Source organism: Artibeus jamaicensis, unplaced genomic scaffold, assembly GCF_021234435.1.
Source record: "Artibeus jamaicensis isolate MK-2021 breed Jamaican fruit bat unplaced genomic scaffold, CSHL_Jam_final scaffold_1031, whole genome shotgun sequence".
Taxonomy (NCBI): Eukaryota; Metazoa; Chordata; class Mammalia; order Chiroptera; family Phyllostomidae; genus Artibeus; species Artibeus jamaicensis.
In genome coordinates, this window is record NW_026522026.1 from 7,531,744 (window position 1) to 7,555,413 (window position 23,670).

A 23,670-nucleotide genomic window follows, 5' to 3' on the forward strand; every position below is an offset into this window, starting at 1 on the left:
ATCAGTTTTCTTGTCTTTAATATTTTAGTTTATTTTGTGTTTGTCAATGAAATAGACCAAAATATACAAATCATTTTAAAATTGGGGGAAAAATTAGGCTATAGTCATGCCAATTCTTGACCTACTACAACATAGAATAGATTTAAGCACTTAGACTATCTTTTCATGTTAAAATCACTAAACTCTAAACTCTATGAAAACAGCAATTGTTTCTGTGTTATCCAGTGGCTCTCCAAACACCTAATCAGAGTTTTCCACTTTTTCAGGAAATGTTAGCTTCTAAACTTGGAACAGTGATGGAAATATTAAGTACCTGGAACTTACTAACTGCATAAAAGTGATAGATATATTTCAATCTAAAAAATCTTTATGGTATAAAGTCATAATAAGAAAGTCTCATCATGATGAGAAAGTCTTAACATGACTTGATACACTATAAGATATTTTGAAATATATTTATCTCATACCTTATACCTGATTTTTCCACATCTGTTTTTATATAATAGACAACAACAACTACAACAAAACCTTACCTTTCCTCAGTGACAGAAAAAAAGGAAATGTACCTAACTTGGATATTATGCTATTTATACCCAAGCCCATGAAAAGTCTTAAAGCCCATGGGAGCGTACCACTGCGATTGATTAGAAACGAAGGAATCCGTGATGGACCATTTCTGTGGCAGTACCGTCACACAGCAGTATGACCGGCATGGTGCCATTTGGACCGTACAAAACATGCAGATAAGCAGAGTGCTTATGAGATCATTTTAATTGAAACATGATATATATCACTGAGCTTTTCTTCTTTTCCTGGACATCCCCTGTCTTTCATTCTTTATATCTTTCTTAGGAATACTTTCTTTCTAGGGTGTATTGTTTTTCTAAGGCTACTGAACATATCCAGGAGGGGTAGGATCTGAAAACAGGACTGAATCCAAAGGCTGATGTTGTAACTGAATAGAGGTAGCATTCACTCACAATTCTGCCTTCAGTGGGTCTGTTAATATGTAGGGAAACACATGAGGCTTTCCACAGTGTTATCCATAAATAAACATGTAGAAAACAATAGAAAAGTAGAGTTTAGTGTATTTTTCTAAGTATTTTAAAACATACACATAATCATAAAGAAATACATTTTCATTTCAGAATTCGGGATTACAGAAAATACATATTTTATACTTCATGATCTTAAAGTAATAAAATTTTAAGGTGAACAAGAAGGTAAATGTTAACTGGGACCAATTTAATGTAGGATCTCTATTAACCTAACCCCAAAACATTGTTCACAGGGTCGGGTCAGTTTTTAAAAGAAATCAGTCTAAGAAATACCTGGCCCTAAAAGTGTACAGGAAACAGATGAGCTAATTGCAAATATAAATAAAAGTAGGCACTGCATCAGTTAATCTGCACAGACTGAAGACTCACTTCCCACTCAACTCTAAAATTAATTATCTTTGAAAATGGAAGAGATGTCATTGCAGAATTCAGAAATAATAAAATTTCCAAGAAACTTAAGAAAAGGATAAATCCAACAATTTTGTATTAAAAGAAAATATGGCTCCTCCTTAATTTTTATTCACCTCTCCTTTATCTCCTTCACTGACCTTGCTCTTATCTAGAAAACGGGAGAAAACTCTAAAAGACAGCTTCTTGTATTGAGACTGGATTCAGAACAAAAGTAATTTGCACCCAAGTTCTGAATTTTAAAAATGTGAAGCACAAAAGTTTTGAGATTTTTAGCTCCAAACATTTTACTAAATGTAAATGTTGACAAGTGAGTCATCCAACTCTCAATTTTTATCATTTACTTTCTGATGAAAAAAGAAACTGGCTTTAACCACAATTTAAGGGAAAGAACAGTTGCTTCTCTCCTACTGATAAAAATTTCAGCACTATAGGCGAGTTCCCTTGATGCTAATATAGATATGGTGGGCCCAACAGACAGGTGGAGTTGGCAAATAAATGTTCATTTCTTCCTTTTATGACTCAATGTTATCATGAGGGAAATTGAGAACATTTCCACAACACAGCTGTGTGGGATCCGCCAGCTCGTCTATCAAGATAACACAGAGTCTTTACTCCCCTGCAGTTTGGCAACCAGTGCAGATCTGAGTGGGAGATACAAGATTACTCTCAAGTTCTTGGCTGTACTAGAAGCACAAGTTGTGTTTCAGAGTTGCCACTTCTATCTATCGATTTCAGAGACTCTGCAGTTTCTTGTAGGGCACTCTGGCTCATGCAGTTACATGATGGTAGGACTGGACAAGATTTTAGAGGCCACTTTAGTAAATGTTTGCATCCTCTCTCTGTGCAGCATGTGTCTGCATACCTCTGGTGAAAGGAAACACTACTTTCCAAAGAAACTTTTTCTATTTTTAAGAATATTTTATTTATTTATTTTTAGAGAGAGGGGAAGGGAGAGAAACATCAATGTGTGGTTGCCTTTCATGCATCTGCTACTGGGTACTTGACCTGCAATCTAAGCATGTGCCCTGACTGGGAATCAAATGAATGCCCCTTCGACCCTTTGGCTCACAGGCTGTCACTCAATCCACTGAGTCACACCAGCCAGGGCCTTTTCTATTTTTGATGACCTCCCATTTTTAGAAGATTCTTACCCTTGACAAAATAAATTTTTTACTTATTATTTTTAATTTTATACTTCGAGGTCACTCGTAGGAAATCAATCCCTTTTTATTATAAATATATTCTTAAATTCTTTAAAGTAGTCATCACATTCTAAATAGTCTAATAATTCTTCCTGCAACAGGGTCCAAAGTCTTTTCTCCTTTGGACAAAGTCATTCAACCCCAAACCAAAAACGTGATCAGATCATTGAAGAATGAAGTGGGCTTGTTACCTTGCCTGACCTGATGGCTGGCTGGACACCATCACCTGCAGTTCAGTTTTTCCTCTGATCTGAGCCCAGCACCAGAAAGAGAAATGGGAGATGCTGCTGTTCATTCTTAAGAACTGTAGTTGCCTTGGGAAGCAACACAGTGAATGCAAATGGCCCTAATTTATACTTTATTTCTCCAGATAAAGAATTTCAGCAAAAAAGATCCACAGATAAAAAGCCAAGCCTGTTATTTTCCCACATCAGTCAGTGGTCCTGGAGCTCTTTACTAAACCAGACTGAAAATGTTGTGAGTGGCCTTCATCTTTGCCATATCCAATGGGCTGTTATTTCGCTGTTATAGGGTTCCATCCTTAGGTCATCATGGCTTAACCAACACCTTAAATTATTATAGTTTGGTGTGACCTTGGTGACACAACCATGCACACAGCTGGAATCCTCTGAGTCTCCTTGCATCTCAGATGTAGTTAAACTGCGTGGGAACAACAGGGTGTGAGAGATTGCAATAGATTAAAAATCTCCAAGTCCAAAAGGAGGCACTACTTTCTTTTAAAAGATTCTTGCACAGGAAAATGCATATACAACATGGCTAGGTGTAAGTGTTTGAGAAAAGTAGAAATCCATAATTTGTTGGGTTTTATTGTTTTTAAGTTGACTCTCCTTCCTGTATATGTCTTCTGAGGGGCTCTGGCTCATGAGCTATCAATTTGAGGTTTTTGCTCCATAGTCACATTTTCTCAGTTATCTCACTAATTCTTATGATAATCACATAGAAGACACTTTTTAGACACTAAAAATGGTATAATAGAGTACGCCACAATTTTGCAAGTACTTCTGATAAAATGTTTTTTAAAAGATGAAAATTTTCTTTATTGTGTGAATAACACAACATATTTTTAAAACGATTTAGAAAGAAAGAGAATGAGAAAACAGTAAAATGGAATAGATTATTTAGAAAAAGGGCTATGGACGATTTTAAATTTTTTCTTCTTTTTCCTATGCAACATTTTTATAATTCTCCTGTATGAGTCCACATAGCTTCTGACAGTAAAAGGATTTTAAATATATTTCAATTATAGTATGTAAGTAAAAGAAAAATCAAAACACGATACTTCATTGAGACCAAAAGAATTTCTCGATAATTTAACTTTCCCTTGTAATATGTCTATACTTTTCAGGTTTTTTCCCTTAGCATAGGCTCTCATTACTCTTTCTTCAGAATTAGTTTTAGTAGGAAGACTAGAAATGTTGTAATATCAAGATGAAGGAACAGAAATGGAACATGAAAATACTCTATTTGTTAATAAAGGTGTGAAATAAGAGGGAGAACACATACTAAATACAAGATTGATCAAATTTTCTTATGCTGGCTCTTTCTAATGGGATTTGACCCACTCAGGGCTAACATTCTTGTGGGCATTTACTCAAGCCATTATCATCTCCATATTAGTGATGATGAAGCTTAGACCTAGTGAGGTCAATCAACCCAGTATCACAGAGCTCCTAAGGACCAGAGCCAGGTTTTAAATCCAGGTCATCTTCTCTCCAAAGTTGTCAGGACTGCCTATTGCTTGCAGAGGACATAATCTTAATCAGAATGAAAAGCTCACCATGACTGGGTTGGCTCAGTTGGTTGGAGCATTGTCTTATAGACCAAAAGGTTGTGGGTTCAATTCCTGGTCAGGGCAGATATACAGGCTGCAGGGTTGATCTCTGGTTGGGTGCTTTCAAGAAGGCAATTGACGTTTCTCACATTGATGTTTCTCACATTGATGTTTCTCTCTCTCTCTCTCTGTCTTTCCCTCTCTTTCACTCTCCCTTGCTCTCTCTGTAAAAGCAATGAAAAAATGTCCTTGGGTAAGGATTAACATATAATAAATAAACAAATGAACAAGTAAATAAATAAATAAGCTCCCTGCTGAGCAACAAAGCAAAACAAAACAAAATTAAGATTTGGTGTTTTTCTAATATCTTCCTTCTCATCAGATTTGTAGCACATCAAATGGACCAGCCATTACAATCCACAGAGTTCCTACTGAACACAGATATGTTTCTAATGGGTTTCTTTTATTTCTTTCCTTCCTTTTTCTGCCTCTCCTCACTCTACTGTGTAATGACTGACTATAGTTGAAATTTTGAATGTCACAGGTCACAGTACCCTTTCTTGGGATACCACAAGCAGTCATTAGAAAATCTGAAGAACTATGATTTGAGATTGTTTTCATTGAACACAACACGAGAGCAAACAAGCTACAACCCTGTTGCAGTGAGTTGAGTGTAGCACGACACCGTGCAGGCGGCCAACTCTATGTGCTCAGCATGACCTTGGACTCTACATCCTCAGTGCTTTCACATCTGGGGCCTTCCTGCCCTCCCCAGGCAAGCTGATTCCTAGAGATGGCTAACCACTTCCTGAAAGCATGTCTTTCATATCAAACTACCCAAACCACCGCCCACAGCCAACCACTTTCACCACTGGGCTCTCATACTCAGGGCCACTATCCTCCTGTCTATCACCCCAGGGCAGGGTACCAGACAACCAGGGACAGTTTCTATGGCCCAGAGCTCACTAAATGTATTATTTATTTATTTTCCAGTTACAGTTGATATTGAATATTATCTTATACTAATTTCAGGTGTACAGCATAGTGGTTAGACATTTATATAATTTATGAAGTCATCCCCCAATAAGTCACCTGGCACCGTACATAGTTATTACATAATTCTTACTGACTACATTCCCTGTGCTGTACTTTACATCCCTATGACTATTTTGTACCTACCAGTTTCTACTTCTTTATTCCTTGGCCTTTTTCACCCATCCCCCCAACTCCCCTTCCTGTATTTATTTAATCTAGCCAATCCTAAACTTCTCACTCTGCCTCACTCACTCCTTTCCATGGAAACCACAGCAAAGACTCTTGCCTTTGCCTTCCTCCTGCCCCCTCTGCTTCCTGACCTACTCGGGCTTCCCTGTGCGCCCCGCCCCCCGTAGGGCACGCCCCCTTTGCTCGGGAACTGTGAATATACCAACCTATCTTTTTGTTGGTAATTGTCTTCTAATTTGTTAGGCTCACCATATCTGCACCAAAATAAAATCTACATTTAAAACATTGCAGAAAGCCTCAGTCTCATGTCCTGATTCTCACTACCTGGAAGGTCAGCTTTGTTACCACAAGTCTGTTTGTACTGGGCATTAAGAGTGTAGAGTCAGCTATGACTCCAACTAGGGTTCTTACTGCCTACTTAAGACAAAACCTCATAAATGGCTCCACCCATATTAAGAACGGATTGTTCCGTGTATTGACAATGCACATAAACCCATTTTGCTTGTCATATAGATGATTAGATAAATAATACATAAGTCACGTCACTGTTTAAAGAACTAGACAAGGTGAGCACCCTGATGTTTCATTGCAGGTCTGCCACCAGAGACCATCGTGACCTCAGACAGGCTTTGACCCCTCACATGCTACATGGGAACACCAAAGTTCTAGGCAAGAACTTGAAAGTAAAACCAAGGGAATGAAGAGTTGCTAGACTAAAATATAAATGTTTAAATGCAATTCTATCTGAGAAAAGTTCTGAATGCCTAAAATGAATTCTGGCTGAATAGAAGTGCTCAAAGCTGCCTCATAAAGCATTGTTTATTTTCTCTTATGAAAGGCTTGCTCCCTTGGTAGCCTTTCCTTGCCAATATGTGACGTTCTCTGGGGTGGTTTCCAATCACTGCTGCTGCTGGCCAGCTGATCACCATAGTAGTCAACAGACTGACCCTGGAGAGCATCAGGACTTCCCACTGTCAGACGGTTTGCATGATGCAGCCTCAACAACACGAATGCTCCAGACACCCCTGTGCTCTCTGATTCAAACTTGGCAGTTTGGGGAGGTTGCCAGGACAACACCAGGAGAGGATCCAGGGGAGTGGTGTGCCAGAGCCAGCAGGTGGCAATGGCCAACAGCAGCTTCGAAGGCAGACCAGTCTTTCCAGCAGTTAAGACAGCCAGCAGAGTGGGGAGCCAATGCTGCCCTTGTTATCCAATGTATAGGCATTGTTATAAATGACATCGGAGCCCCCTGTACATTTCTCATTGGGCTTGTTAGCCAGGTGGCAGATTTACCAGAGTCATCAATGCTCCAAGCAAAACGTATGCTATATCATTTAACTTACATTTGAGGCCAGGGAATTGCGTTTCTTGGAATAATGTCTTGGAGACACAATAACAATGATCTCTGGTATTTATGCAGTACTGTTCTCCAAGGCAATTAAAGCACGTGACAGACTGCATCTAAATCAGACTTAGAACATGGCTCACAAGCAGATGAGGAAAAGCTATCCAGTCACTTTAAATTAAAAACCTACATGTAGATATAATGTTTTAGAGTTCAGATCATACAAAATTTAAGGTGAAATTAAGATAAAAATATAGGAATTCTAATTGCTATTTTCACACACAAGCCATCAGTTGGTGGAGTATATAAAATTATGAATCATGCCAATATATTTGTGTCCTTGTTAAATCCACCTCTAATGACAAGGCTGAAAGACAGTAGAATGCAAGCCTCTTTTAATTTTGATCTACGCTAGGATTATATGTGTACTAGAGAAATAAAAAATGTTCCTTATAAAATTTGTTTTACATCCTTCCAACAGCAAAAATAATATAGAAAGCAGATGTTATAAGAGATGTTTTCCAAGTTGGGATAAGTTCCAATAAATTGTAATATTTCTCAAATGAGCAAAGTTTATCAAACAACAAATATTTATTGTTTGTCTATAATGAATTTGGCACTGTTTTAGTACTCACAAACTTGAGGAAGACATAAAAAATCTAAGACCAATTCTGTGCTTTTAAGGACATTACAATCTTGTAGACAGAGCAAAACTAAAATAAAATTACCAGTTAACATTAAAGGAGGCTATGAACTTGAGTACAGACTCTTCCTGCAATCAGACGAAGAGGAAAGGAGAGATTAGTGAGGCTCAGGGAGGAGGGATAACCTGGCTGAGCCTTAGCATGGGTAAGGTTGGGCCCCAATGGCCATGGCATACAGAGTCCCAGACCAGAAGTCAGAGTTTCGTCTACCACAACATGATAACAATTTCTATGACAAATTTTAATCGCTGAGAACCAGTCCTGTGCTGAGAACTGTATTTGGTTACTGGTGAACAAGCTAGGATGTAATGTGTTTTAGAAGTAGACAAAGAGTCTTGTAAATAGCCTATACATTGTGCGGGGTCTATTCAGATTTTATTCAGCTTGCTATCTGTACTTTGGATCCATCACATAGGTTCAGGAAGTCAAAGAAGCAGACCATACTGCCTCAGTTAAAATTTCCTTCATCATTTCTCATTTTACCACCATACTCGGAGACCCTCCTGCACATACACTGGTCCATCATTTCTAAGTGTGTGTGTGTGTGTGTGTGTGTGTGTGTGTGTGTGTGTATGTGTGTGTGTTATGATTAAGCCTCTTCCTTCCTTCCTTCCTTCCTTCCTTCCTTCCTTCCTTCCTTCCTTCCTTCCTTCCTTCCTTCCTTCCTTCTTTTTTTCTTTTATCAACATCAACTTGCCAACACAGAGATTGCTCAAATTTTTATTCCAGAGTTTCAAGGGAGACAGGCTTCAGTCCTTTGCCTCTCATAAGAGCAGTGAACATTTCAACATGATAAAGTCATTTCACACATCTACTCACTGTTTCTAAGCAGCATCTAGCACAACTTGTTTATAACTGCCACTTCCTGGCTTTGGATTTGTCTCACATCAGGTTCAAAAAAATAGAGAACATTTTGAACTGACTTTGTCTCTGGTACCAGTCTCAGCTCTTTTCATTCCATTTAGTTCTCATGCATCTGGGAAAACTCTAAGGCTTTGATTACAGATTTCTCATGATATTTGCTAGACCCAAAGCAAAGTCTCACAGTTTTCCATATTTGAAAATATGGCCACTGTTGTCAGGAAGGAGAACAGTAAGCAAGATGTGGCTGAGCAGAGACAGTCACACTTACCTACCTCTCTCTCTTCTGGGACATGGCACTTGTTTTTGAGAGAGCAGCCTAGAGTTTGGAGGGTGCTCTTGACTACAGAACAGAGCCATGTGGGCAACCACTATTTGAGGGATCCCTAGGGTAGTCACTAGTTGAACTGGGCCAAAGTTATAGGGCTAAGTTGCTTCTGCATTCCCTCTGCTCCCCGGTCTCCACTTGAGATCATTCAAAAAGGTGAATTTATATCATAATACAGGGACTTCAAGCATAGCCAGGTAAAATGCCTTCTTTCTCTTCCTCAGTAGAACAAGCTTGTTTCCACCATAGGACCCTTCTTCTAATTGTGCCTTCCACCTGGAACTCTTGTGCCCCCATCTTCCCATTGATGGCTTCTCCTCATGTTTTAGCTCTCAGCACACCCATAGCTCCTCTTCCTCTTACCACTCTGGCTAAAGTAGCACACTACCTCTCCCCATGCCCCACACTACCACGGTCCCACCGCCGTACTCTCTGATGCAATTTTCATTCTATTGTGTTTATAGCATTTATCAAAATCTGAAATAGCCTATTTAATTAGTTTATTTTTTGTTTTATTGTTTTTTAATCATTGCTCTATATTAAAATATAAGCTTCATGTGATCATTGACTTAATTGATTTTTCCCTAGTGGTATTCTTGCAATAGTACTTGGCACATAGTATGGAGCCTCAAAAAGGAGAATGAATAGATGAAATGACTATTGTTTTCTTAAATAATCTTCTATTTATAGTTCAACTTTCTCTCTCCCTATTATTTCTCTTTCTTCCTCCTCCTTCCTACAATTATTGAGCAAATAACTTAGATTGTATAATAGGATGAATTACAATTTTGTTTAGGAAAAGTTGTTCTTTGAGAATTCATAAAAATAGAATTTTATACAGCATCTCTCCCACTTCTCAACTTGAAGGTATTACACACTTGTTGGAGATCAGTTTGTCAGCTTATTAAGTGTTAACTTCCCAAGTGACTCTAGTCTCATGGGGAAGTGGGAAGGCACAATACAAACAGCCTGAGAGAGAACAAGCTAGAATTCTTGTTTGCTCTTTTTTTCTTTAAATTTACAAGTACCACCAGACAGTATCTGCATTACAGGAAATATGGAGACCTATTGATTTTTATTATGAACAAATTATAGCTTTGACTCATAATGTTTGACATTTTTGCTTTGTAGTCCTAAATTTTAAATTGTTCCAATGAACAGAAGAAAATAGCCCACATGGGTTTCAAACTGGTAACCAGAGACTTGGAAGCACCATGTCCGAACTCAGTGAATCAGGCAAGTGAAGATGCAGGTTTGAAGTATCAGGATTTCGACCTACCCTATTACAGAGTCACAGAGTCCTATATTCATCATGTAAGGACACACAAACACAAGGTGAGAGAAGAGGAAGAAGTAACCCTGAAGTTTGGGCACATATTCAATATCAAAATAGAATAAAGCAAAATGAACATACCTACAAAATATCTTGACAGTGTAACCTAACCTTTGAAGTGTTCTTTTTTATGCATAGGTGGTTTTATATTAGAATCTTCACATAAGATAAAGGGATTGCTTCAAGGGGGCAACAGTGCTCTGAGGAGCCATCGTTTGGCCCATCTGCTAAAGAACTGTGGGGAATAACATCTGCCCTGCTGGCCTGAGCAATCCACTGCATTAACGGAACATAAGTGCTTATGCAATGGCACTGGATCTGTGGCAGCTGTTTGTTCAATGTTTCATGCTTTTAGCCACATCTGCTCCAAATGAATGTTAATATTGCAGTGGCATCCACTAAGGATGGGCTCTGTCATCTCCGTTGAGGATCAGTCTGACCTCCAGCAATAATAGAAACGCACTTTGTCCCAAAGTACCATCTTTTAAAATATCTTCATTTGCTTAACCTGCAGGTTACATCATCATAACCTCTCCACCTTCAGCTGTCTTCTCTTCCATGCCCCTCCCCGAGTAAAAACCCAAGTCGGTGAATCTCAAGGAGAAAAATTGCATTTATTTCCAGCACCCTGTCCAGCAATGTCAGATAACAGTTTATTCATCCCCTGGCTCCTGGATGACATTGAAGCATATCAACAGTGACAAAAGTATATTGAATAATTATCTTGAAATTAATACATTATCCCAAACTTAAATAAATGTCATCTAATCAATATATCTTGGAATGGAAAGGGAAGAGAATGTGAAGGGCATCGCTTCATTATTCATTAATTTTAAAGTAATGTAGGCAGATGAAATGGTTATTTCAGAGCACTGCTATTATACTCACTGGCATTTTAAATAACTCCCCATATTTAATAGTATATATTCCCTTGTTGGAACAGCTTATAGATGTTAACACTTTAGCTTCCAAATTTGGCTGTTCTGGAAAGTCAAGTGACAATATTTCAAGGCCATTACTCTAATTTCTCTCTTTGAAAAATGTCTTTCTATTTTCGCTGGTAACTGGTAGCTATAGTGTATACTCATCTGTAGTCCTTATGAAATAGCCTATTAATGTCGCACTCTTGAGGACTCTAATCGTTCCATTCATCATATTCCCCAGGATCAAATAAATAGCTCCTTTATATTTCCATTCTCTAGTATTCAAATAAGATGTATATTATAATACCTCCCAGAATTTATATAAACTTATGTAGGAAATATAAAGAGAAGACAGTGCATGCTGTGAGGAAGTAGGTACTATTGTTTCCATAAATAAATCTTGAACAAAAATGATGATTAATGCAAACATACTTCTTAAATATATTGTTTTATGTTTGTTTCATTTTATCCCCAGATATGATTATTATAATATATTATAAACATATCTTATAATATATTATAAATACAGCTTGGAGACTGGGAGAGTATTTGAACAGGTTGCCTCCCTTCTCCCCACCCCCTTAAAAAAAACCTGGAGAAACAGTCAAAAAAGATCCCAAAAATATGTCAATGTAGAGATATGTTTTCTTAAAAATTGAAAGATTGAATTCTTAGTATTAGTTAATGTTAAAATGATTTAATGAATAGATTTCTTCATTTGTGATTAATAAGAAATGATATCAGTAGCCACACAATCTACCGAAGCAAAATGATCACTCGGGGGAGCTGAGGAAGAAGCATCTTCCTACCAAACTGAGTTACTGTCTGGTGATAAAATCTGTAGAAAACAAATCATTCAAAAGCACTCAAGAGTATATTTTAAAGAGAAGATTAAACATTTCTACTTAGTATATGTGCTAGTTAAGTGGGAGAAATTTCGTTATAGGTTGCTTTGTACTTCTGCGTCCCATGATGCCTCTGACTTCCGTCAGTTCTCCTGCAGGCACTCGACAGGGGTGCTCGGGCAGTTCGAGATCTCAGCACAGATCCGTGACTTAGCTTCTTGTTTTACAGGCTTGAGCACTTCACACAGAGAGTAGCCACCTGTGCTGGGACTCAGGGCAGTTTTATGACCTCGATACAGAGAAAGCAGCACAATTTTAAAATCCTTACTTGTTCTCTGACCTGATGGACCTGAGTGAATTCAGGGCACTGGGCCTGACTGTATTCCCTTACACTAGCTGATAACATGATCATAAGATATTCTGGAGACGAACGTTTTACACAACAGTTTGAGAACAACTGAAAATATGTGAGCTTTCCCGTAGTCTTAAAAGTCAACTTTTAGTTTTAATTTGTATTCCTGTCTTTACAAAAGGTAAAGATCTTTATTTTTATTTCAATTAATTTCTTAAAGCTTTCAGATGAAACATTTGAGTGAGGTCTCCAAAGCTACAAGGGATTAATGACTGGTTCATGGAGTCAGAAAAAACACCTTGGATGCAAGCTCATCTTTGCCAGGCCCATCTTCAGAGGGATCCACTTCACACCTGCTGCTTTCACACTAGAAGGAAGGAAGAGGCATCGTTTATTTCATTCATATTTACAAGCACAGCATTTGGTGTAATTATACTTGCTGTTTTATACATCACAACAGTACTCTACAGAACAGTACTCATACAGTGTGAGGTCAATGTATAGAATGTTTCATTGAACAAAAGGACTATCCTGGATTTTATAGGTTAAATTCTTAAAGACAAAACAAAGCAAACCTCAAAACAAACTATTTTAAGTAGCACTGAGACAGCTCAGCCTGATGTGAATAGCTCTCCATTAGCACCCTTACATCCCATGCAATCCCCCCACTTATAGAAAGAGATGGAAACTTTCAATGATTAGAAGTTGGAGACAGGATGAGTCTAACCAACATTCTAGTCCAAATCCTATAGAAGGGTTTAATCCTTCAACCTGCTAACAACCCTTCAATAAGAGAGAGTGGTTGACTGAATTTTGGTTTTTCCTTTGCATTTTTTATGTGCAATGACGGTCTATGCCTATGATGAAATCTTCTCCATTTCCCTACACTTGACACAGAAGACAGGCTTGACCCCAACAAGCCTGGTCTTGGGCTCAGTCTTGGGCTCCCATCTTGTCCTGGGAGCCTTTGGTAGTCACTGAGGGAAGTCACTGAGGGAAGTAGGACTGCTGATTTTGCAGCTTTCTGATGTTGCTCACACTATATCCTCTGAGGACACTGGCTTCTTGCAAACCACAGTGGACTGGGCCTCCCAAGTTCCTGCGAGCAAGATGGCTAGGTGGGAGGTGCTGCTGTTTTGTTGACCCAGCTCTGGGATGTCAGTCCCTGCTGCCACAATGCCACAGGCAGAGGGAAAGAGAACCAGGTTGTAACCTTTGACAGAAAAAGCAGCACCTTGTTTACTATAGGAAGAAAACAGAAAGTCAGGTACCATCCTATGTCCTCTTCACTTAAGCATCAAAGCTCAGACATTAAGGATACTGAAAGAGTCCCTAGATCCTGGGCAGTGCCACTTACAACATTAGGGTCTCTAGCCATAGGACTTCCTTGACCACAAGATCAATGTTAATAATTGGATTAAAGTACAGGGCCCAGTAAAATAAACAGTTGCAAACAAACTGAAGAACGGAGGACTAGAACATGATCACAAAAAGCCCCCGTGTTGGTACTTTCTAAAAATGGATCCATAATCACTGAGGCACAGTCTTCATTCAGTTTACTTCTTCTTTTCTAAAATACTCATTGAGGATATGCTTATTAATTTGAGAGAGAGAGAGAGAGAGAGAGAGAGAAATCAGTGTTGGAGAGAAACATCAGTTGGCTCCCTCCTGTGTGCACCAAACTGGGGAGCAAATCTGCAACCTAGGTATGTGCCCTGACTGGAGATTGAACTCACAACCTTTTGGTGTATGGAACAACACTCCAACCAACTGAGCCATCCAGGCAAGGCTCTAGTTCACTTCTTGACCAGATCTTCCAAAAAGAGAATAATTCCAGAACCAAGAGTAATGTGGCACTGTTGATGAGAAAACATATGTCCAATAATGAACTTCCAGCCAGTCCCAAGCAAATTCGGCGATCAGCTGGTATGAAAAGAAGAAGTATTTGACAGGGAATTCTTCCCACGGCTTTCATGTGGGTTCTCTAAGGCCCAGAAGCTTAGTGATGACGTCCTCCCCAGAGTTGTCTTCCTGCAGAGGGCGGATGGTGTGGATGCAGGGTGAGGAGCTGTCTGTGCAGTCAAATAGGCAGACACACAGCAAACCAAGTCTGGGGAACACAACAGGGACAGGGACCTGCCCAGCTTCACAGCCTTGTGTTGCCAGAGATTTTTTGTGGGGAGAGCTTCATACCTAGTGCTTTGATGTGCTCTAATTCTACAAGGATGGCTCTTCTGTTGATTTCTATGATATATGGAGTCCTGTCAAAGTTAAAAGCAATCTTCCATTTACTCTTTCAGATAAAAACCTGTCTCTTTAGAGAGAGGCCCAAGTGCCCAGCTACTACAGCCAGAGGACAACTTTTTCCACTGTCCATTTGGCCACAGCTTTGTGGACTAGGAGGCCATACTCAGGCCTCCTGCTGCTCCAGTGGTACATGAGCAGAACCACCGCCACACCAGTGAAAGCTGTGAGCACTCCAGGAAAGAATCCCTCCTCTCTGCCGATTCATTCAGCCTGTGGTGGGAGCTAAAGGGATCTGATCATTGCTATATTTCTGAAAGACTGCTTGTATCATTCTGCTGAATCTCTTCAAATCCCATTCTAATGGCATGAGGAAATAATTTTTCAATGGCATCCCTGTGGCAATTACTGAGTTTGGGGAAACCTTCCCATTTTTTCTCTGCATTCTGGACTCTGCTTTCTTCAAAGAGGCCCATCATAAATCTATGTGTCTTTGTGACAGTGACATCATCTTTGAACCCTGAATGGCAATCCCTGATGTATTGCTGTGATGGCCAGGAGAGATGGGAGACCTGAAAGTCCAACTGTTTCCTTAAGATCATCTGACTTCTAGGTGATTATCCAAAATGCTTCATTGTAGGGCAGACAATGCGGGCTCCACACAGAGGTGGCAGACCCATGCGTCCCTCCTGGGAAGGTTGTGGTGCTGATGGACATGAACACCATGATGTGCCAGGCCATGCAAAGAGCACTGGACAACACCCCAGCTCTGGAGAACCTGTTGCATTATATCCCTGAGAATGTGGACTAGTGTTCATGAAGGAGGCCCTCACTGAGATTATGGACATGCTGCTGGCCAATAAGGTGCCAGCTGCCAGCTGCCACCTGTACTGGTGCCTTTGCCCCTTATGAAGTTACTGTGCCAACCCAGGACACTGCCCTGGAACCTGAGAAGACCTCCTTCTTCCAGGCATTAGGCATCACCACTAAAATCTCCAGGGTCACCACTGAAATCCTGAGTGACGCACAACCGATTAAGACTGGAGACACAGTGGGAGCCAGCAAAGCCACACTGCTAAGCATGCTGAACATCTCCCCCTACTCCTTTGAGCTGATCATCCAGCAGGTGTTTGATAATGCAGCATCTACAACCCAGAAGTGCTTGACATCACAGAGAAAACTGTTTTCCCATTTTCTGGAGAATGTCTGCAAAGTTGCCAGTGTAGGTCTGCAGATTGGTTACCCAACTGTGCATCAGTCCCTCATTCTATCATCAATGGGGGGACTGATTCTACCTGTGGGTCCTGGATTTGTCTCTGGAGACTGATTACACCGTACCACTTGCTGAAAAGGTCAAAGCCTTTTTGGCTGAGTCACCTGCCTTTGTGGCTGCTGCTCCTGCTGTTGCCACTGCTCCTGCTACTGCTACAGCCCCAGCCAAGGTAGATAGATGCAAAGGAGGAATCAGAGGGGTTGGATGAGGACACAATATTTGGTCTTTGACTAGCACCAAAAACCCAGCTCATTCAGCTTTATTTGTAAAATAAAGAAATAAAGGTTTACTCCTAAAAACTAAATTAACAAAGTTATTTGAATAGATTAAATAATTTTTATTGATATAGAAATCATTATATCATGAAAGTCTTTACTCCTATGTTTTTTATTTTGAATAATATTTCTTTTTCTTGATGCCTATTCATGTCAAATTGAACAACCCCATAAAATCTAAAGAGAGATTAGAACATTTCTCTCTCATGAAACATTTCCCACTCACTTCATTCCAGGTGGTCTTTCTCCTTTGAATTCCTAAAGTGATATTTCTGAAAGCATTGTCTATGAATGATCTACATCAGAATCACCAATACTAAAATTAATTAAATTAAACTTCAATTAACTAAATAAAAGTTAAAAAAACCCAGACCATCCTCCAAAACTACTGAGTCAAGACTATATCCAATGTATTTTATTTTCTCTGGATAAATTTCTTCTTTTTAGAATAAAATTTTTATAGTTAGAATTAGCCAGCTGGACTCAGTTTAGATGACCCCAATTTTGTTGGCAACACCCAAAGCATCATAGTCTGGAGCCAGTCAAACATATGCCTTCTTCTCCCCAGCAGGCCTGATCAGGTTCTTGACCTTGGCTGCATCAATGTCATATAGCTTCTTCATAGACTTCACACTTCACAATGAACAAAGTGTACTAGTATCTTCCATCTTCTTCATGGCTGACTCCATAGTCAGAGGGAACTTGATGATAGCGTAGTGGCCAACTTGTTTCTTCTGGGGGTGCTCTTCCAAGGATAGTTAGGCTGCCTCTAGAGCTGCAATGTCTCAGGCCTCTGGAAGGTAGGTGATGTGTGGACCTTTGTGTGTGTATGTGGCTGTGGATGCCTTTTAGCACTGCTTTCTTTGCCTTCAAAACCTTTGCCTTAGCTTCAGCTTTGAGAGGGGCAGGAGCTTCCTTCTTTGCATTGAGAGCCATCTTTGCGAAAGCCTCTAGAGAAATTTCTTGCACTGTTGTTTTTTCTTGCATCTTTGTGCAGCTGCTCTCTTTCTGGAGCTTATTTTTTGTGTTATTTCTTCTACTAGATTGGTGGTTTTCAACCAGTGTGCCATAAGAGGCACAGTGGTTGGAAGAATTTTTAAAATATGCAGTACCTGACTATTTAGTTAGGGGTACTGGCTTTTTCCCTTAGATTGCCAAATTTGAAAAAATGAAAGTAGCCAACATAAAAATAGCCATCTGGTGTGAATGAGTCAAAATTATACCCTTATTTTTGTTAGATAAGCAAAAACTATATTTTTTGGTGTGCTGCAGAATTTTAGCAATTAGTTTACTTGTGCCATGAGATGAACAAGGTTAAAAATCAGTGCACTAGATTATTATTTATTTATTTATTTATTTATTTATTTATTTATTATTTTTTTGTATTATTTCCCCTACTAATGAAGAACTGTCTGAGGTGGTGATGAGTATAGATGAATTTGTTCAAGCAACTAAAACAAGGCCACTAGTTCTGGGATACAGTAAAAAGAGGTCAAATAACATAGGACTTTTTAAAACCAGAGTAAGGAGTTTGAATTTTATTCCAAGCCCATGGAAAGCCCTTGGCTAAGGAGTGGCATTATTTCCTTTATGCTCTAACAGATCAGGAAAACCGCTCTGTGGAATATAGACTGTGATGATATAAGAGTGGAACAGGGACCACAGGAGACTAGGGTACCAGTCCAGGGGAGAGATAATGGTGGCTGAGGTTTCAGAAGTGAAAGTGAGGATAAAATCAGATGAATTCAAAGTATGCTTCATAAATTAATTGACAAACTGATGGGGCTTTTCAACTGAAAGACTGGCTGTGGGGTTGAAAAAATGGAACAGGATAGTAAATAATTTAACATAGAAGGATTAGATAGAGAGGGATTTATATTTTATTTTAAGATGATATCATATTGAAAAATTCAATGTTTTTAGAACTAAAAGGAGTTATTAATGTGACTGGTATAATACCAGCAACAAATAGAAAGTGTACTGAGAGAAAAGCATTTACAATAAGAATAAAATGTTTAAGGTATTTCAGGAAAAAATCTAACAAAAATTTATGAAATGTGCATGCAGAAAATAATAATAGTTTCTGAATGACATTTAAAGATAAAAAATAAATGAAGAGATATCTGAAATTCATGTTAGGAAAACTCAAGATCATGAGGATGTCAGATTCCCTCTAAATTAATTACAGATTCAATGTAATTACAATGAAGGTCTCAAAAAGTGTTTCATGTAATTTGAAAGCTATAAGAACAGGCCAAGAATAGCCAGAATATTTCTGAAAAGGAAAATCACAGAGGAAGATTACCCTAGGAGATGGTAAGACTTACATAACAATCTAGTAATTAAGACAGTTTGGCAAATAGATATAGGACAAAGTAAAAGGAAAAAAAAATTTGACAGCTTATAAACAAGCCCAAAAGACATAGGCTTGTAACTGATAAAGATTAGAAGAAGCATTACAGATTAGTGTCGTGGTAGAGAGTATTCAATACACGGTGCTGGGGCAATTAATGACCATATTGTTTATTTTTATTTAAAACCTTTAAAGATTTTATTTGTTTATTTTTAGAGAGAGAGGAAGAAAAGGAGAAAGAGAGGGAGAGAAACATCAGTGTGTGGTTGCCCGTCATCGCCCCCTACTGGGGATCTGGCCTGCAGCCCAGGCACGTGAAACTGGGGCCTTGAAACTGGTGACCCTTTGGTTTGCAGGGCAGTGCTCGATTCACTGGGCCACACAAGCCAGGGCTAATGACCACATTTTTAAAAAAATCAAGTTAAATCTTTACCTCATACTATATATAAAAATCAATTATAAATGAGTAAAACACCCAAATTTAAAAGAAAAAAATTTAAACTTTAGAATACAATGTAAGAGCATATCATTCTGAAATTAATTTAAGGAAGGATTTCTTAAATTTAAAAAGTGCTAATCATAATTTTAAAATTGCTAAATCAATTACATTAAAACTTTAAATTGAACATTGTATTTTTTCCATTTCCATTTAGTCCCCTTATATCCCCCACCCACAGCAATCACCATAGTCGTCCATGCCCATGAGTCATTTTCCCTGTTTGCTCAGTCCCTCCACCCCCTAACCACCCTCACCACTGGCTGTCCTCTCTTCTCCATGTATGAGTTTGTCTCTGTTTTGCTTGTTAGTTCAATTTGTTCATTAGATTTGCTATTAAAAAATTTAAAAAAACAAGACAAACTTGGAAACAATGCTTGATTAAGCATAATTGGCAAAGGATTAGTATATAACACACATAAAAACTCCTCAAAAGTATAAGATCAACAACAAACAACATGACAAGATAGTTGCACTAGATATTAATAGACATACCACCAAAGAGAATATATTGCTATGATAAGAAACTTACCAAAAATGCTCAATCTCAGTAGTAATCAGGGACATGCAAAAATGAGACCACAATGATACACCATTTTATACTTACTAGAGTGGCAAAAGTCGAGAATTTTTTTTCTTTTAAATTTGGGTGTTTCACTAATTCATAATTGATTTTTATGTATAGTATGAGGTAAGGATTTAACTTCATTTTTTAAAAAATGTGGTCATTAGCCCTGGCTTGTGTGGCCCAGTGAATCGAGCACTGCCCTGCAAACCAAAGGGTCACCAGTTTCAAGGCCCCAGTTTCACATGCCTGAGGCCTTGAAATATTGGTGAGGATGTGAATTAATGGGAAGATTTAAGCATCGTAGTTAGATTATAAATTAATATAAAATATTAGAAATCAATTTGTCATTATTTAGCAAAACTGAATATGTGCATATCCTGCAATTTTGCTTTTTCTTGGGTATAGACCTTAGAGAAACTTTTGTACGTGCAGACAAAGAAAGACTCAAGAGCTCACATGGTACTCATGATAACACTGTGCATGCAAGGAAAATGCCTGGAAGCAAAGCAAGTATTCACCCATGGGAGAATGGATAAATGCTTCTGCATTCAACAATATGATATACATAGAGGTGAAAAGCTCTGAGCCACAGCTACTCACAACAATATGCATGGATTTTAAAACATGATATCAAATGGAAAAGCAGGTACCAGAAGAGCATATGCACAGAGTGCTTAACAATTTTTAAAAATTCACTAGGGGAATTTTCTACAAAACATGAATCTTCCAGTAGGCAACTATAGGTGGGGGCAAAAGTAAGTTTACAGTTGTTCATATGGAAAAATAATTAACAAATAATAAAAATAAACTCTTTTGCATACTCACAAATGTAAGCCTCCTTTTGCCCCACCCTATATATAAGCTTACACCTGTCACCAAGGAACGTGTATAAAAGACACAGAGACAAAGCCAAAGGGTTGTAGGATCGAGGGTGAAAGGTGGGGATGGGTAGGGTGGGGGGAAGGGGGAGGGAAAAATGGAGACAACTGTATTTGAAGAATAATTTAAAAAATGAGTTTAAAACTAAAAAAAAACTAGATTTTGATCCTAAATGTACCATTTACTTGCTGAATGACAATCTAAAACTTAATTTTTCATCTATAAATATAAATAATAATTATCACTCAATAAGATTGGTTTGAGACTTAAAATGGATAGGAACACTTTCTAAACTCAGAAGAATTAATTAGCATGACTAGGAAAAAAAATTTCCCAGTTTTACTCTAATGATAAATGTACCCATGCTTAAAAATATATTTTCTAAATAGTAAATTATATTTGCATTGTTATCCTATTATAAGCAATTACTCATGTATTTAACACACAGAGTAGTAAAATAACTTAAAGTAAATATTCTTATAGGAATCCAAATGTCACTTCTTGCAGGAAACCTTTCCCAGCCCCTACAATCCCAGCAGGTACACTTTCTGGTGCTCCCACATCATCCTCTGTTTCCTTCATCCCAGCACACACCCTCTCTGTGGCCCAATCTAGTGTTTGCTTGGGTCCCCAAATTTATGGGAAGGGCTTTATACAAAGACTACATCACTCTTGTTCATCCTTATAACTCTGAACTAACAATTAGACCTGGCATACAGCAGGCACTCAAAATGAGAATGGATTAATCTGTTAAATGCACTGTAATCCTTGGAAAGTTTGTAATCAGCCATCTATTACAAAATCTGAGTTATAAACTTTGCACACATTTGGTAGTTACTGTCAGTCAAGTCTTCTCAAGTACGTAATGACAACAGCCGAGTTCACAAACACACGTCTAAAGGAGAAAAGACTTTTTTTCACAATCCTTGCACTGCTTAGTCACTTAAAGAGTTTTTTGGCTGTGATATTTTACATGTATCCCAACACTGTTAATATTACATTTTAATATGAATTTTTCCTTTTGTTTAAATGTTCTCTTTATTTACTTTTTGATTGAAGTGTATTTTTTAATTTATATGTACATAGGACTTTTTTGTCACTATTTAATTTTTAATTCTTTTGAATTGTGATTAAAAAGTGACCATATAATTTATAGTTTTTAAAATATATTGATATTTTCTTGGTAAATAACATGACTGCCTCAAATATCCACAGTAATCATTTCTCTTTTGTTTTATCTACTAAATTTTAAATATAAGGCTGTTTTTTAAAGATTCAGAAAATTTGGTGGTGTGTGTTTATTTGTATATGTGTGTACACACACCATCCTCAAGTCCCCTTGACTTCTCTCGCTGATTTTTTTCATTTAAATAAAATTATGTATTTCTCGGTGTCCCTGAGCTGTTCTGTTTCATTGGACCTAAAACATTGTTTGAATGAGTCCTCCTCTCTCTAACTGCTGAACTGCTTAGGATGTTTGTTATTTTTTTAGTTGGGTCAATGGGGCTTAATTCTATTTTCTGAAGTATGGTAAAGGGCATGAACATCACTAAAGGTGATATGTTGCAGAAGCTGAAAGGCTGCCAGCCCCTGGAAGGGGCCAGTGGATGGGGTACTGGCCCCAGGAAATAGGAGGGGGAGCTCATCACCAACTCTTCTGTTCTTTTTGACAGGACCTCGGCAGAACCTCAGGACTTATTCCCAGCTGTCCCTAGGGCTTGGGATCAGAGATACAAAAGAGCTGAAGTCAGAAGTACAGAGAAAGGGAATTTTATTCAGGTTACCTTTTCTGACAAGCATCTGCCCACAGGTGTGCCATCTTAATGGTATTTACCAGGTTCGACTTCAATACTGAAATACATAAGTAACTATTTTTATGAGTCAATTAAGAAAAGCTTTATCAGAGAAAATGTGCTTTAACAGAATGACTTTTAAAATAAAAATGATATATTCTCAAACACATATTTGATATAAGCACAACTTAGAAAGTCCAAACTCTGAGCAGTTCCTCTAAATGAATTTAAAGAGGAATTCTGGGCTTACAGTACTCAATAGCAACACTTATGAAATTTATTCATTATATCATTTTTAGAGAACAATTGGAGAAAAGAAGCTGAAATGAGAAATAGAAAAGCCGCTAGAGGGTGGACTTCTGGCCAACATGGAGGCATAGGTAGACACACTGTGCCTCCTCCCACAATCAAAAGAAGGACAACAACAATTTAAAAACAAAAAAACAACCAGTACTGACAGAAAATTGAACTGTGTGGAAGTCCAACAACCAAGGAGTTAAAGTGGAAACATTCATGCAGACCTGAAAGAGGGGAGGAGTAGGGGAGCTGGGACAGACGGCTCATGGCAGGGCAGCTGGCGGACTGGACCAGGTGTGCAAAGCGGCAGTTGGCAGACCCAGCAAGGCTATGGATTGTAGAGGGGCACAGCGCATCTGGTTCCACATTCACATGCAGATAAACCAGGCAAAATTGGGGAGTGAGACAGACCACACAATCCAGGGTCCCAGTGTGGGGAAGTAAAGACTCAAAACGCTGATTGAAAACACCTGTGGAGGTTGAGGTGCTGGGAGAGACTCCCAGTTTCCCAGGAGAGTTCATTTCAGAGACCCACAGGGTCCCAGAATGTACACAAACCCACCCACATGGGACTAAGCATCAGAAGGGCCCAGTTTGCTTGGGGAAGTGACTGAAATCTAGCAGAGAGGTGAGCAAGTGCCATTGTTCCCTCTCAGACCTCTTCCCCCACATACAGCGTTACAACCTACCAACTGGATTGCCCCACCCTGGTGAACACCTAAGGCTCCACCTCTCATATGTAACAGGTACAACAAGACAAAAAAATGGTCCAAACAAAAGAATAGATCAAGGCTGTTCTTACAGAGCAGAGCTCCAGAAAAAATACAACTAAGCAATGAAGAGATAGTCAGTCTATCAGATGCACAGTTCAAAACACTGGTAATCAGGATGCTCACAGAATTGGTTAAATTTGGTTGAAAATTAAATTAAAAAACGAAGGCTATGCTAAGTAAAATAAAGGAAAATGCACAGGGAACCAATAGTGATGGGAAGGAAACTGGGACTCCAATCATTGGAACAGAACAAAAGGAAAAAAGAAACATCCAATCAGAAAAAAATGAAAAAATAAAGAATAAAAAAAATGAGGAAAGGCTTAGGAACCTCCAGGACATCT

General features: G+C 38.6%; 2 pseudogenes; one reads left to right on the plus strand and one right to left on the minus strand.

Moving 5' to 3' along the window:
- Window positions 1-13,731: 13,731 nt before the first annotated feature.
- LOC119056961 (bifunctional apoptosis regulator-like) lies at window positions 13,732-15,133 on the minus strand (annotated as a pseudogene).
- A 65-nt stretch (window positions 15,134-15,198) lies between these two features.
- LOC119056957 (60S acidic ribosomal protein P0-like) lies at window positions 15,199-16,125 on the plus strand (annotated as a pseudogene).
- Window positions 16,126-23,670: the final 7,545 nt, after the last annotated feature.